General features: G+C 43.7%; 1 protein-coding gene across 5 annotated transcripts in view; it reads right to left on the bottom strand.

Moving 5' to 3' along the window:
* Positions 1–17,622, bottom strand: part of Foxp1 (forkhead box P1) — a 608,309-nt gene that overhangs the window by 516,336 nt on the left and 74,351 nt on the right. For all 5 annotated transcript variants that reach the window (XM_087904462.1, XM_087904472.1, XM_087904468.1 and 2 more), the window contains one exon: positions 4,928–5,060. The gene's annotated coding sequence lies outside the window, so the exon portion shown is untranslated. The remainder of the gene's footprint in view (positions 1–4,927; positions 5,061–17,622) is intronic.

Below are 17,622 nucleotides of genomic sequence, written 5' to 3'. Positions count from 1 at the left end.
GAGAAGGGTGAACTGGGCAAATAAAGGTCGACTCGAAAGACTGCCCTAAAGCTACTTGCTTTATGAATGATGATACTGCTGATATTACCTATAAGATTGAAGGTGGAAATTTTTAGAGACAAATTGATCGCCAATGTCTGCCACAAGCACAGGGATGGAAAGGGAAATGATGAGGATCCCATTCCAAGAATGTTCACCAACCTTGATTTAGGCAAGAAGTGTGTATTAGGTGTCAAACGAACAAAAGCTACCTGATAGATTAAAGGTTTATTCTAAAGCAAATTACTATGTCCAGAAAAATGCTTATATAATCCCACAAGGGGCTTAGAAAGGAATGGGAAATACCTGCAATATAAATGCAGATCACCTTTATTACAAAGTTGGGTCACATTCTGATTCCTAGCCTAATTTCCTATATCATAAAACCTATATTCAATTTCATAAATAGCATACAGCAAGAATCATAAATTTAGTTAATGCAGAAATTTAACAGATTTTTTTTAAAAAAATGAGAGTGAGAAACAGCTGTTTGAGAGCAAGAATCAGAAAGGGCTCTTTCTTTGAAGCTATGTTTTTCCCTCTGACGCCACCTCCTTGGGGATATAACTAGAGAGAAATAAATTTCACAGCTAATATATATGAAGTAACATGTTTAACATTATCCAATGAATTTATATCTACCTAAAGCATATAAATTTATTCCACATAAACTGTCGCCTCCAACAGAATTCATTAAAATAACGTTACAGCTTCTGAATTAAATGCAATCTTCTAATTGGAATTTAATCTTACAATAGTAGTCGGTGGGTTTTCTTTTTTAATTGACAAACGGAATAATTCATTCATGTGCTTCATGCTTCCATCTGAAGGATGCCACAGCACATTTGACACGGGTTGGCCGGTCACAGCTGTGAGCCTGGAGGCTCGTGCATGGCTATCCTGCCTCTGTTTGTGGGCAGGAAAGGATGGACACTGTCCATGCTGAATGACTGCATCACTAATATATTCTATTACCTCCATGAAAATGTCATGTTAATTTCTGATCTTCATCAAGCCAGACAATGGCTTCTATCATTGGCCGTTAGCCAATTAGCTATGTGGAAAATATTCGACCAATTACATTACATATATTAGGTTAGGGACTGGAGAGAGAGGCAAAATAAACGTGTTGAAAATACTGGGGAGATAAAATTTAAGTTGACACTGTCTCCGCATGCTGGAGCCCAAGTTATACAATCTGATAGGCAGCTGCCAGTGCTTATAAATGCTTATTAAATCTCGCTTCTCTTTATGGCATGAGAGAAGATCTGTATTTTTACCAATATTAGCTTCATTGTGTTATGAAAGAGACCAAAATACTTAAGATCATTCGCTCCAGCTTATAAAACATATTATATAGTTTATTAAATTGTTGAAATTACTTTTCAAAGTCAAAATTTCACAGACTGGAAGTTTAAGCACAACCAAGTGACTTGACCCAATGACAGGCTGCAACCCAAGGTGGCCCCAGAAAGGAATATGTCAGCCTGCACTCCTGTCTCAGACCTCTGGCAAGTTGCATGCATCTTCTCCTGAAATCTGAATGGCCATGATCCCCTCCCTAAATCAATGGAGAAAGAAATGAAGGAAGAGAGGGAATGGAGGGAGGAGTTTGTCCTCAAGTTTCAGTTAAAAAGCAAAGATGCCCAGCTTCACAAAGTAGCCTCTTGCCTGACTTGAAGTGAGATAGATGGGTTTGTATCTTCCAAGTTTTTACTTCTCTGCAAGTCAACAGTTAAGAATGGGATCACTAGAAGGATCAAAAACAAACTGAAAGTAGGAATATGGTAAAGTTGGTAAAACATTTGCCATGCATACATGGGGACCTCAGTTAAGGTTCCCAGCAGTTACATATAATACCTATACTTGTATTCTCAGATCTGGGAAGACAGAAATAGACTCAACCAGACTACCCATCTCTGCAAGTTCCAGGCATGCAAGAGACCCAGTCTCATAAAACAAGATGAATACAATATGAGGTTGATCTCTGGCATCTGCACACACAGGCACACATAGAGATAGATACCACACACCCACACACACACACACACACACACACACACACACAGAAACTGCACACGAATAAATGAAAATAACATGAACAATGTGAGCCAATCCCACATATCACTTGGGTTTAGAGTGTGTCACCAGATCTGTGGAGAATTTGGTGGTAGAGACAAGACAAGGCCAGAGCACAGCCTAACAAATAAGCCAGAACCTCTGCCATTTCTCATCAATCTTCTCAGGAACACTATGCAAATCCAGACTGTTATTATCACATTTATTAATAACCATGGCTAGCTGCCTATTAAATATGCAACAGACTTAGCCACTCTTCACTCCATGCCTCAGACAGGGAACGACATTAACTAATGCTTCACGCTCATGCCAGGCAACACAGAGGCAACACAGAGGTCTGCCAGGTGAATGGCGGGCTTAACGAGCCACAGCCCACAGACAGACTCTCCTTTCTCATCCCTTATTTTGTTACACAGACATGTTTACTGCTCACATTGATGCAGTACATCACCCACCTTCTGGTCTAAAACTTTTGCTATAGTGATCTACTTGTGCAAACCTTTCATCTCAGTTTCATTCCCCTGCACCCAAGGCAGGTGATGTGACAGCCGAACCACCCACCCTCGTGGATCTGACCTGCTTTACCATGAGGACACGTTCCAGGAAATGCTTCACTCAGAACAAGAGTTGATTTTGAGACTAAAGACTCCAAATGATTAGCAATCATTTGTTTACGCGATAAGCTGTGAGGTGTAAAAGGCACAAGGTTATGACATTGAAAGGACTCAACCAGCCTTCAGGTATGCGACACCTGGGCAGGCCAAGTCATCACATCACCAAGAATCCATCCTTTGGTATGGCTCAAAGCCAACTGGGGGGGTGGATGAAAAGATCAGAATGACTGTTCCAGCTCACAGGACCTCTACTTCCTACTAAAAACACAACCGTGGGAAGTTTATTACAGTCTGAGAAACAGAAAGCATTCCCTTACTTATAAAAACTAACACTGCTATTCAATATGGCCTAATAGTCAATTTTTTTTTCAAAAAAGTGATTTTCATTACAGTTCTTCAGACTGACTTTTCCGATAGTCTTATCAACTGAAATTGACAGGTAAAATAGACCGACTATTCATTAAACCTATTCATGTGGTTTTGTTCAATTTCATACGACAATTTCATGGCAACGAGACTGAGTCAGACTCTCAGTATTGAAGTCAGGGGTGACAGATAAGAGAGGCTGGGCTTGGTGACATTTCAAGACCTTCAGAATCCTAACCACTTCTATGAATTCTCATTTGTACTCCAGACAGATGAAAGCTTTAGTCTCAACCCCACCTGTATGTGTCCCTAATGTGTGTCATCTGTTCACCCATCTACAAACCATTCCCCAAAGCCTATCTAAGGACTAGAAGCCTCTGAGAGGGACCCCCCCACCCCCAGACTTGGCTCAGGACCCTGAAAAAGTATCTAAGATTTCACCCAGCTCTAACATCCCATGACTCCATTGGCCATTTCTTTATACTGTGGACATCCTTGTCTTTTGTGTGTTGTTGATTGCTTGCCTACTTCTTGTCAGTGAAGGAAAAACTACTGTGCAGAAAGCAGCAGGATATTCTCTCCCTCTCCAGCTGCAGTAGGGCGAAATGAACAGTGTGATTAGTCTGCTAAGAACCAGGAAAGCCAACAGGCTCTTGAGGGACAGGATGATATTCAACAGCAAGGCTACTTGTTTTCCTAATGTTCCATGAAATCAGAGAGGTTTGTCAACATGCTCTCTAGCCATAAAATCCTCCAGTGTCTGGCCCAAGCACCTGAATGTATATAAAACAATGTTCTCAAGATGCACTCATTATCAGAAGAGTGGTCAGTTGGGGACCAATTTCTATTCCATTCCTAAACTAAGCCCAGGGACATCAACACCCCACTCAGACAGTGTGGGCTTTAGCAGTGCCATTTGAAAGTGGAAAAGGGTTGAGCAGACAACTTTCCAGAGCCTGGTTAGTACAGACACCATCTAATCCATTAGCACAATTTGTATGGAACACAAGGAATCAAAAGAAAGAGATTATGTACTTGTCAGCTAATTATTAGTTAACTTTGAATATGTGTTCTTTTGGTTTTATTCTTTATTAAATCTGTTTTGAATATAATTCCCCTGATGAGATGAGTTTATGTCAATGGCTCTTAGCACCTAACATCACTCAATAAATACCTGACATTAAATGGGTCCCATAAATCGACTCTATTCTAGGACAAAGCTACAGTAGACTGTCAGACATTTCCCCCACAACCTCTGCTTCAATAAGTGACTAGGTATAAGGGCAACTCACAGAGATTCATTACTACATGGGAAGCCACTGGTTTCTCAGGAACATGGTAGATGGTATCAAATATGGAAAGTATAGATAACAGGAAAATATCATATTCTTCTAACATGCCCCTGAATGACCTAAAGAGGCAGGTGATGGGCGAAAAGTCCCCAGAACCTTTTAAGAAAATGTTTGAGAAACCAAAATTGCAACGCTTTGGCTTTTTCAGGAGCCCATTCTATGAGGGCTGATGACAGAGAACCTATCCATGAGCAAACTGGAACTCAAGACGAAGCCATCAGAGCTGTACTGCAGGGTGGCTTGTATTACTGATAAGTTATGACAGGGCTCAAAAAGCAATTGCTTCAGAGTCTTACTAAAACAAAAAGTGACGTGAGAAAACTTCCCTCATGATTCCTATAATAATTATCCTAGGAGGTTTAACAATGAGATGAACACTGTGATGGGCCACTGTCTTCACTGACTCTTTCTTGTTGTTGTTGCTATTGTTGTTTTGGGGGGGCTCTTGTGCCTTTTCCAACACCAACTTTCACTCACCCTTCCGGCTAGCAGGCATCACACCCCACCGTTCATGGCTGAAGGCGATTCAGAGAAGGGAGCGCAGCCCTCACCATGGCCGAAAGGGTTCCCTCCTCGGAAACTGGGACTGTCAGCAGAAGCTCCCAGGACACTGCAACACAAAAATGTTTTTTACACATAAGTAAGATATAACTTCTGAAACCACTACTTCCTCAAACTTGAAAACAGCAATACAGACACGGGGAAAACACCGTGCCAACAGTGTGATGCTCACTCGCCGCAACTGGAAGCTGGTTTTGAACGACATAGGCCATTACTTACTGAGAGTTTTCTATCACCTTTTTAAATAGTTTAGCATTTCAAATGCATGAGGTCCTATCAGAAATGGTTTGAGTAATATGGAACCATGTTAAGTTGAACTTTATACACATAAATAAAAACATCTTGTCTTCTTAGATGATGCTCTTTGCCAGAGGATGAAAAAAAAAAACACTCAAAAATGATAAAAGAAGTAATGAATTAAAATCATTTGCAATAACAATAATCATGAAGAAGAAACCAGGGGAAAAAAGTCACAATTTTTTAATGCAAAATAATTACATTTTACTATTCAGGGGCTCTTGAGTTCTGTAAGTAACACACTCATATATATATTTCCACTGAGGGAGAAGACACATTGCACTGACAGGGGCTCAAAATTGAGGAGCCTCAAATCTGGCCTGAGAACAACAATGTTCAACTGTGTGGCCATAAAGAGCCTCTTAACATCTTGGGATTCTAGTCCTGCACCTGCAAATACAGGTATTTGCCAGTACTCACCTACCTCCTAGTGTTCCTGGCCTCTCTATCATAAAGCATGATTGTCTTTAAGGAACTTGAACTATTAGTGTCTCCTTCAACACCATGCATGGAAGCATCATTGAAATCTGTTCAAAATGCAGACTGGGGGACCATGCAATCCATGACTGATTTAGTATGTCCGAGGGAGACCTGAAACTACATTTCCACCATATTACCAGAAGAAACAGTGAAGCATACTGAAAGTAACGGCAAGTCCTGTGCTCCAGTTGTCACAGATATCCTTGGGGCCCGGACTTAGAAAGCTTCTCTGAAGCTATGGGCTCTATCTCACATAACAAAAAGTTATACACCAGTGTCCCTCATTCTCTGAGCAAAATCTAAACACAGTCTAGTCCTTACCTAGAGGGTTCTTTCTGAGTATTAGGGGCACCAGCCTCTTCAGAAGCCTGCCCTGCCCATCGACTTACGCCCACCTCCTACTTATCCTCAACCATATCAGACTACTTGTTTTCTCAAGAACCGCTGGCACCTTTTCCAAACCCTTGCCTTGTTTATTCATCTGTGTTCCTCCGTAGACCATCAGTTCCATGAGAGAAAGTCTTTGCCCGCCACTTTAAAACTTCAGTAAATCACTGCCACATGAAAGGCTCTTCACACAGATGTTTAGTCAACAAATGACTCAAAAATTACAACCAGTAAATCAGCATCTCCTCAAACAGAACTGCCATAGATGGACAGCTAGATACACGATACCATCTGAAGGATTTTACAATCATTATTCCATTTCCTAAGAAGTGTGTTATAGGGCCAGAAAGATAGCTCAGCAGTTAAGAGTATTGGCTGCTCCTTCAGAGACCCCAGGTTGATTCCCAGCACCCATGTGGTAACTCACAAATTATCTAAAACCACTATTCTAGGGAATCAGACACCCTCTTCTGGCCTTTGTAGACACATGCAAGTGGTACAGACATACAAGTTGGCAAAATACCCAGACACACTGGACGGAATGAATGGAAGAGAAGAGGAGAGGAGAGGAGAGGAGAGGAGAGGAGAGGAGAGGAGAGGAGAGGAGAGGAGAGGAGAGGAGAGGAGAGGAGAGGAGAGGAGAAGAGAAGAGAAGAGAAGTTGTATTATCAAGTATCTACTATAGATAGTGAGGCATTGAGAATTCCACTGACTGGGTTCTGTAAAGCTTATTCCAAGAAATGCATACTTTTCCAAGTCACTGCACAAATGCAAAGTTTCGGATCCTAAATTACATGGCCTTCTGACGCAGGCTTCTGAAGCAGGCTTGCTCAGCCTAGTTTTGGCTATGAGACCTCATGGGAGACACTTCACCTTTCTTCCCTTCAAGTAGAGGAAGAGTTCAAACACCCACAATCACCAGACACCCAGCAATACTTGGTGGGATTTCCAGAGCATCTGCTACTGCAAACAAGGGCACTAAGCCCAGATTTCCTCCCAGCAGAATTCCAGAATTGTTCCAAGATAGCACCTAATACCCTTAATAGTTTATATTTAAATAAGGAGAGGGAGGAGGAGGACGACGAAGAAGAAGGAAAGAACTGTTAAAGTTACTCTTTTGTCTCCAATTCTAGAACAATTCAGAAGCCCAGCAGAGTGGGAATAGTGCCAGGGAACACAGGAGGGCGCGGGGCTAACCACAGAAAGTTTCTGGTCAGCTGATTCCTTTTGAGAGGAACTGTCTTCAGCAAGTTTTAGAAGGAATTAGAAGCTGGGGTACAAGCCCGGCAGCAAAGCACAAATTCCTCCTGAATAGCCTGGGGATAGGCCATGAGAAAAGAGCCAGCAAGGCATCTAGTGTGAGGACCAAACAGGAGACTCTGCCCCAAGGGGTTTTCTTTTCCTAAGTGAAGGAAGGGCAGCTTTCCAGTCAAGCCACCAGTGGGTCAAGCCACAGCCTGGGACTCTGCTCAGCGACTCTGCCGCGCTTCACTTAAAATGCAGAAGAGTAACCGGGAACACCCAAAAATAAAGGACCAAGTCCCATTGTGGTTTGTGGGTCAATTCTGTTTGGTTTGGGGGGTGTTTGGTTGAGCATCCAGCAGACACAGAAACTGTCTCCACTCAGCTCTATAACTAACTAAAACGCTTAACTGCTCTGGGCTCCAGAAATGAAAAATACAGGCACTGAAGAAAGACAGATATCCAAATAAATTATCCAGAACACTGCCCAGAGGCAAAAGCTGTCTACCTAGAAGTGTATACCCAGAAAAACTATCTTTCAAAACAGAAGGTGAAAAGAGAGCCTTCCAGACAAAAAGGAGTTTATCACTTCTTTATAAGGACAGTCTGAAAGATTAATGGTAAGCTGAAAGAAAATTATTTCGAAGGACAGTTCTTTGATTTCAATATGTAGTGGTGAGCCAAAATAATGGGGACTTGAGAGGAAACAAGCAAATGTATTAACAGAGTAAAAGACAGGTCTCAAAATTTTTAAATATATGTGAACACACACACACACACACACACACACTGCACAGTCCTGGACCGCTTACCCGCGCTCATTTGTTCTTTCTTCATATTGTATTTATGTCAATCACCAAGACCAGGGTGGCACATTCCAACTGAGGCACTAGCTTTAGAAGTAGATCCCTGCCCTCCATACAAAACTTCTCCATCAGTTGCAGAGATCAGACAACAGACACCCCAGGTAACTGCAGCCCGCTGCATTTCTCCCAGAGCTCTCTAGGCCAAGCCACTAGGGGCTCAGCCCTGGGCAGTTTGGGCTGCAGGCACCACAGGGGCATTGTTCTCCTCCACTCCCCTACAGCCCCAAAGAGGCCTGAGCCCAGGAGGTCAGCTGTAACGCTGCTCCAACCTGCTAATCAAGAGCTGCAATAAATTAAAAGCCCATTAAAATATTTTAGAAAAAGCCTAGAAGTGCTCAAACATTAATTGTGCCATATTCAATCTGTTTTCCTAGAGATTTGAAAAGCCAGATTACCACCCTGGGGGTCATTAGAAAGAATGAAGCTTTCTCCCTTTTCCATTTACATATTTAAAAATGCACACATCCTGGCAATGGTCAGTAACTCCTTTCCAAGGCTTTGCAAGTTCTGTGGCTACTTCCAAATACCACTGTCTAGCCACACAGAAGGGAGGCCCACCCGAGCCTGCTTTGTTTTGATTTTTTTTTGGGGGGGGGGGGAGTTCTGTTTTGTTTTATTTTGTTTTGTTTTGTTTTTTAAAGTAAAAGAACCAAAGCCCAAGGCCCTTGGTTGCAAAACAGCTCTGGGGAAAAACAGGTAGAGGCAGCAACAAGACAACAGTGATGTTTTCTTGTTTTGTTCTCCCCTGTTTATTTTCCCCTGAAGCAATCACTGCTTGGTACAAAAGTCTGCAGGGAGCTGGGAAGAGCAGCTGTGGTTCCCTGGAGGCCAGGACCCAGCAATCAAGTTGTTTACCAAACACTGCCAGGCACCGGGGAAAACAACAACAGTACAGGCAGGCTTTGCATCTATTTTTCAAAAACAACCTCCCAAACCCTGGGTTGCTGGGGAACCGCCCTGCATGGCTCTGGCTGAGAGGAGAAGTGGGAAATTAAAGGCACGGACTGCACTGAGTGACTGCCCGCCCCCTCCCCCAAGGTCTGCATGTAATCAGGATTCCATTTCTACTGAAGACTGTCTATCCTAAAAGGGAGGACTGAGGGCCAGCAGGACTGCAAGCAGTGAATTCATGCATGTGGCCTTCCCAAGCTCACATTTTAGTGAGGCTCTGCCTATAAGCCCCCAGGGGTGGCTTTCCATTGTGATCAAGCGAGAGGGTCTACATGGGGACCCCTAAAACACAGCTCTAGTTTCTTAGTCAGGAGGTTCATATAACATAGAGACTGGACATTCTAGAAAGTTCTCAAGTGATGTTGGTACTCCTGTGAGAATCTCTGCTATGAAGCTAGCCACCCTCTCACTCAGCCCTGCTGGAGATTGGGGGATGTGTTTCCATGTGGACCTCTTCTGAGCGGCTCAGAAGGTAAAGCACGAAAGCACAGTATTCAAAGATGTCCCCAAACAAGAGACAGGAATGGTTTTCTACTTCTTCCCCCAGTTCTCTGCCCAACACTTCCCAACCTGGTCTTGGTCCAGAAAGTTCCCTCTGGATTCTAGTTGGGTTTAACCAATGACAGGTGTCACTTCTGGAGAAAAAAAGACAGGTCAGCATCCCTCCCCCCCCCCCCCCCGCCCAGCTGGTCCCCCACTGGGCTCTGCAAACTGATCTAGTCCCTTTTTGACTGGCATCCATTCCAATTACTGTCTCCCCCTTTACAGGCTGGGACCCCACCGTGCCCTTGTTCCCTTTGACTTTACAAGAAATACGAGCCATCCATTTCCCTCAGGGACCCTTGACTCAAAAGTCTCATTCTGTATGCTGTCCATCAAGTATCCTTTCGTTTAAGAATGCAAAATCTACCATTTTGTGTACACATAATAGAAACATATACACACACACATATATACACAAACATATACATAAACATCCAAATGCTTAATTAGAAATCCAATCAAATAGTGAGGGGTTTTTTAACATGTAAATCAGATTGCTGAGAAGCCCTCAAGCCCCTTGACCAAGGACACCAACTGAGGTTCGGACAGTGTCCTTCAGTCCATCTCCAGGTGCTCCAGGAGGGGGGGCACTATGTCTAACCCGTTACACAACCCGAGAAGTAAGCACCAGAGCTCCCAAGCCTGCACTAATTTACTAACTTCATTTCCTTTGTTGCAAATGGCACCAAAATAGAAAGGGAACAGAGGTGGGCGGAGCAGGCTCCATCACCACCCTGTGAATAACTTTCTGACAACAGTGAACCCGGTTCAAAAAGCACCTCTGCTGAGGGGAAGAAGAAAAAACGCGACAAATGGCGTGCTGTCAGCTCATAAATAAAACGCCAATCTGCCTCAACTAAGAAGGCTCAGAGAAGAACAAATAATGCTGTTCTTTTTAGGGCAGCAACAATAACTCAGGTGTGCTCTCAATGAGCAGTGAGCGGAGGTCCCCGAGGTGTGCTGAGTACCCTGGTGAACACTGTCCTCTTATTTACTCAGACAGTAATGGCGACAATGCTGTGGCAATTAAGTCCCCAAGAATTAATCACTATTCCTGTAAAGTCTATGAAGAATTCTTCCAAATCATCAGAAAACATTCTGGTATGTATGTTCAAAAACAAGGCTTTAAGTGAACCCATTAGATTAATTATACCACAGGAAGAATATGATGTCTCTGTAATTACATTTCTAGATCATCCAGGCTTAACGAGAATCTTTCTGGTTTGTTTATGTCTCTCTTTTCCATGCACACACAAAACAGAATACGCAGGACTTTCCCTCTGAAATATGACGGCTGGTGGGGGTTCTTCTGAGCTGAGCCCCGCTAAGCAGCTCCAGATTCAACCAGGTAACCTAGTCCCTCTTGGAGAAAGAGGCAGAGCAACATGACACCCTCCCAAATCCCTCTTCACTTCTCAACATTCACACCCCTAACCCACCTCAAACCAACATCCCAATGAAGCAGAGTCTTGCCTTCCTTATACATATCCCTCTCTTTTTCTGAAGCCATATGCTCCCCACCAGGCAAACAGAGGAGAAAGAGCTGGAGCTTCTGATTCCTCCACTGGAGTCAACTCTCCTGCACTGTGATGCCTGGAGCCTTCAAAACCCTTGCTCCCATGAGCTCATGTAAGAGGACCATTGCTCCTAGCTCAGCCACACGGCATTTACGTTCCGATGTGAAGGGCACCCTACTATACACCTCCCCTGCGAATCTTCTTACTAAATTTGCAGTTTCTGTCTATATTCTGTCTTTCCATGTGACCACCAGAAGATGGTCCTGACAGTCAGGCCAAGGCTCAAGTGGGTCTGACAGGGAATATGGTGAAGATATGTGTGTTCTTGAGTGAGTGACTACAAACTTGTTTATCCTGGAAGCTTCCGGACATTTTCAAGCTAGTATAGTACAGTACCCAGGGCTGTGGGCCACAGAACCGGCTGAGCATCATCCTCGCTTTATGCCATTCAGTAGGTAGAACCCTGAAGTTCCTTTGTACGTGAAAACTGGAATCATCAGCTTTAAAGAAGTGTCCCTGACAGGCACCGTGGATTGGGGGTTGATCCCATGTTTTCTTGGTTTGGGAGAAGTAATTGGATTCCGAGAGTTTTGACTTAATCACCATATTAATCCCTCAGGAGACATATGTTAAGATGGTATTACTGAGAGTTGGTAAAAAGTAGGAGGTGTGGCCAGTTTAGGGGAAGCAAGTCACAGGGGACAGAGGTCATGAAAGGATGGGTCTTCTCCTCTGCCTCTGCTTCCTGTCTGCCAGGGGGTGTGGGTATTGTTTGGCCATGTGCTCCTGGTTATGATGTTTACCCATCTGAGGCTCACAACAGAGTCAGCTGACCATGGACTGAATCCATGAGCTAAAATAAATCTTCTCTGCTCCATCCTATTTCTTGGGTGTTTGTCACAGCAATGACAGATGTTCCATCCATTCATGAAAATCTCATCCACTCTCTCCATATCTGAAGCCCTGGCCAAACTGGGAGTCTGACTGGCCCACAGGCTCATCCTACCCCAACAATCCTCAAGTCCTGAAATCTTCCCCAGGTTAGCAGCCTCCCACGGAGCTACTTCGAGCTGGGTCACTCCTTTGCAGCTAGCTCCGACACCGAAACACATCGCTAATATCTTGAGTAGCATTGGCTGAGATCCTTTGTGGTACCCAGAACCCTGAAAGTCCATGTGTACAGTACTGAAGAAGCCCTGGTCCTTTCTCAATTTCCCATCTGAGCTTTTCGGTTCCCTCATGAGATGGGTGTGAGACAGGTGAAGATGAGTCATAGTTTATACACTACTTACACAAGAGTGCAGGGCACAGAGGGCCTCCCACGTGATGCTCATCTGGGGGAAGAGTCCCCACAAGCCTACTTGGTAGCCAAACTATGAGAGCAGCTACTGAAAAAAACTCCAGGATCCCAAGTTCAATTTCACAAGAACCCTCCACTCATGGTCTAATTCAAGAACACAAGGTGTGAATCCCTTGCCCCATTCCTATAGCAAGCTGGGATCAGCTAGACCAGCTGGGTTGCCTAAGGTTGACTGCCTGCTGGCAGAGAAGGTGGTGTCTCTGTCTCTAAGGCCCAAGGGAGCTAGAAGCGACAAGCAAGTGAACAGAGAGCTGGCTGCCATCTGGGTCCCTTCTAAGGTTTCTGTGGTAAACATATTTGATTGGCCAGGCTTCTCGAGATAAAGTATTTTGTTTTGTGTTTTGTTCTCCAAACATGTTTATTTGAAGGGAGAGCTTTTTTTGATAGCGAGCACACTTGTTTTTCACACTCTGAAATTCAAAACATATTTTCCAGTCTGTGGTAAACAACTCAAGGTGGTAAACAAATTACATTATTTCATCCTCACATGGGGGAGGCGAACCTATATTTTTATTCAAAGACTTAAGCTAGGTTGGGGGCAAGCAAGAGTCCCTACTCTGCAAGAACAAGAATCATGCTGATTGTATTGATAAATATGATGCCACTGAAAAAAATAGAAATTAAAATGCTGAGTCCAGCACAAGGTGGGGAGGAGCAGGCTGTTTCGGTTTCCCCAGCAGGAACACAGGAGGGAAAGCAGCCCCAGCACTGGAGGTAGCCATGTCAATTCTTAACAGCCGTGCTTCTGGGAAGAAGTCATGTGACCCACATAACTAACAGCTGATACGAGAAGGAAAATAGGGCATCACAAAGAAGGGAGACACCAACCAAGGCTCGGAATTGGGGCTGTTTTTTGAGACCTGTTTTTGAGTGATGCTTTCTGCCTGTTTTAAAGCTGGAAAACAGTCATTGGCTTGCGTGAAGGTGAAATAAAGTAATTCGTTGACCACCTTGAGTTGGCTTTGAATATAAAAAGGCAATTCCTTCCATCATTGGAAAGGGAGAAAATATGAATCAGAAAAAGACATAAAAAATGAAATATCTTTGAGAAAACCAATGGTCCTTTAAATATTTAAAAGCACTGGATACAGAGTCACCAGAAGAATATTCTGGGGAGTCCACCACCAAATCCCATTGTGCTTAGACCAAATCTCTCTTCTAGAGAGTTCTTTGTGCCCCAGTATTCCAATAAGAAACAAAAGGTATCTTATCACAAGGTATTTGGGTTAATTACAAATTACTTGAAGGAACAAAAATAGAGGCAAAAATTATTTGTTTAAACAAATACTCTCAACCCATAAAGTAATTTATGTGCATATTAAGTCAAAAATGGAAAGCTGAGAAAATCGTTCTGTTGATAAAGTACTTGCAAGCAAGCACGAGGACATAAGTTTGATCCTTAGAACCCACACTGGAGCAGGCAGGGTGCAGGGTCACCTAAGGATAGGTGCCTGGAGAGCTGATTCTGTAATCAAGAGCACCGGCTGCTTTTCCAGATGACCCAGCTTTGATTCCCAGCATACACATGGATTTAATACCCTCTACTGGGTACTGAATATACCAAACACACACATGGTACAGGCAAAACATTCAAATGTGTAAAATAAAAACTGCTAATAAAACCTAATAATAATAACAGTAATAAACTGGGGGCAGCAGCATGTGCCTGTAATCCCAGTGTGGGGCAGGGGTGAGAGGGTGGGCAGAGAGAGGAACCCTAGGACTCGCTAGCCAACCAGTCCACCGGAACTGGTAGGCTCCAAACGCATCGAGAGACCTTAAGCTCAACAAATAAGGTTGAGGAGGACATCTGATGCTGACCTCTGCCCTCCACACATGTGTGTATTCAAGTGAAACGTCACACGTGCACACACAAATAAATAAGTGAGCAATCAATTTAAGCCTGATGAGCTGTTCTACCACGACATCTAACGCAGTTACCAAGCTTTATTCTAGCAAATGTGGCTCGAGAGAGGGAGAGAAGAACAGCAGAAGGCAGAGACGCCATTGTAGAGAATAATGTACAGGGCTCACAGACACAAGAATGCAAACACACAAAGATGCGTCTTTCAGAATTTTAGCATGCTACAAGGATGTACCGGATGGGGTTTCAGAAGGAGCGAAGAGCTGGTGGAGGTGGCCACCATTCCCAGCACTCAGATCCTATCAAGGAATGAAATCTATCATAAATAGTTGTTACCCAGCTAGATTCAGTAGATGGAAAATAGTGTCCCAGGGGTGAGTATATATATTACATGACAAATTAGAAGGAAGATTCCCTATGTCTCAGCTTTATTGAGAACTATCTGAGATTTCCTACTTGTCAGATAGCTTCTCAAAGCCTGGATTTCCCTGCAGTATAATGACAGTATTAGGTTCCATCTTCTTTTTAACAGTACCAGGTCACAGATCATGCCTCAAATAGGAGGCAACACTTATGAAAATGCTGGGCTATATCAGTCCTAGCGCATGATCCTAGGAGTGGTTTGGAATTGTCCCTGGTAGAATCTGAGTTCCCACCACTCAAGAGGAGCAGAAATTAAATTTCAAACTGGAGAGACATTGACCACGGCCGAGTCATCAGGCATGCTTCAGCCTTTAGTATCTGAGCGGACAGGTGACTCAGCTGGGAAAGCGTTCCCCAGCTAGACACTCTCTGACCCCAGGCCTCAAAGGCCTTCTCCTCAGCCTTTAAAACCGAGAAAGTGCATGAGTCATGAAATGACTGAGGAAGAACTTCCAGAAAATCCGACAAATAAGACAACAGTAAGTAGATAAGAAGAAAAGGGCCAGCCTGTTGTTGTGTGCTATTGAGAAAGAAAGAACAGGCATCCAAGGCCAGAAGGATGTGATCCATCATTCTGTGATCTCTGGAGGCCAGAGGAGCTGGTGAGTAGCCTGTGAGTATCATTTAAGGAAGTGTCAAAGACTCAAGGGGGTCAAAGACCAGCTGATGAGAGAAAAAGGAGCAGTGTGGACTCCACTGGGGTATTCTACAGAGAACAGCCAGTTCTAATATAAAGGCACAGGAAACCCTGACTGCAGTGCATGCTGGGTACACAATGCACACTTGTGATCAACACCCTGCTGTTTACTATGCTCATGAGAACAGCAATAGTCAACATCATAATCTTGCAGATGGGAGAAATTCAGGCTGGAAAAGGGAGCAAGTGACTTAGCCACAGCTATGTGAAACCCAGGTCTCCTCCACTAACCCTGGATACTATGGCGGGCCAACCCTGCCCAGCTTGACGGGAAATGTGAGTATGTTTGGAAAGGCTCCCAAGACATAGTCAAATGGGAATGCTGGGCTATAATTCTACTCGGAGCTCCAGATTGCCTCCCACGGCCGAAAATCTCTCGGCTTTCAGCTCGGAGTCAGGCAAATCCTGGGAAGCAAGAAATCATGGCGTTGAGTCAATCCTCTGGTGCTACTTCAGGTACCATGGGACAAGTTCACCGAGAATAGGGATGTGGAGGGGGCTGCATGGCTGACGTAGGTGTGCAAGGGGAAGGGTGCTTTCTGCCACTCGGGCTCCTTAGGATTCTCTCTTCCTTCTGACTCACAACCACGGGCACTGTCCTGTCTTCTCTCCTTGCCTTTCTGCACGGAGTCTACAGGAGCAGATTAGGAATTTAGAGTGGAAGCTTACTACTTGAGAATCAGCCCGGCCTGTGGCAGGTCCTGGGCTCCACCACTGTCCAAAAAAAGATAGAAGAGTGAAATTATGGATTCTATTGGGAAGCCTTTCCAATAAAGTCAAATTTTGCACAGAAGACAGGGGCAGTAGAACAGGAGAGGGAAAGGAAAAGAGATTAGAACAGGAAAAAAAAGAACACCAAGAAACTGAGAAACAGATTAGCAGTTAAGGATACATACTACTCTTGCTGAGGACACAGGTTCCCAGTCCTACACAAGACAGTTCAAAATTTCCTTTAAATCCAGTTCCATGGGCTTTAACGTCCTCCTCTGGCCTCCAAAGACATCCACAAGTACATGGTGCATATACACACACTCAGAGACACATATTCACGTAAAAAAATTTTTTTAAAATAAATAAATTAAATTTTTCGTTCTTAAAGATCATGAAGAAGAAGATGGCAGTGCCTGCTGAGATGGGCTGTACACACAGGACAGCTACTCTCTGTCTACCTGGACCATACAATAAAGTGAGCCTCACTGTCCCCAACTTCACTCTCTTATTCAAATCTAAGAGTATCTGGGTTTTTGTTTGTTTGTTCATTTGTTTTGCTTTATTCTGAAACAGGATTTGGGTCAAGGAGCCCGACACCATAATTATGCCTGTTTTATGTTGTGCCATCAATGTAAAATGATAGCAAGGTTTTCCAGGCAGAAGTAGACACCTATCTAAAGGGTAATTTAGTGCTGCTTCAGTAGACAGAAAACCGTTCATTCCCGTTTGGCCTTCAGAATGGGTCCTAATGAAATAGTGGTCACTGGGGGAAAATTCAGAACAAGGTTGCAAAGAAGCACATCACAACGTTATCTATAGTACATAAAATCTAAGGAAAGTGTCAACTCAAAACCAAATAAATTATGCACTGCAAAAGCGCTGCAAAATAAATAAAGATGTGGAAGGACCGATGTCACCCCCCAAATCATCCTTGTGCCCCAAATTATTCACTGAATGATATGTTGTTAAAGAGCAAAACTGCGTTTCATAAATTTACTCTAAAGTAATGGTTAAAGTACTTGCCGTGTGGTGGCACACATGGGCTAGTTCATCACAAAACCGCCGGAATATGGTTTATCAGCCCCACTCCAGGGGCCGAAAACGGTAACAGAAAAAATAAGGTGAAGTAATGAGGAAGGGACAACTAGAGTCTAAGCCCAAGTCGTGCTGCAAAGCCCGCTGTCTTCTTACCAGTGCTGCCCCTCGTGAAGGCATTAGTGTGTTTATGGCTACACTAAGTAGGCTTTCCTAGGTGGAAAAAAACGATGGGAAA

Source organism: Myodes glareolus, chromosome 3, assembly GCF_982192425.1.
Source record: "Myodes glareolus chromosome 3, mMyoGla1.1, whole genome shotgun sequence".
Taxonomy (NCBI): domain Eukaryota; kingdom Metazoa; phylum Chordata; class Mammalia; order Rodentia; family Cricetidae; genus Myodes; species Myodes glareolus.
This window is presented reverse-complemented; position numbering and strand designations above follow the sequence as displayed.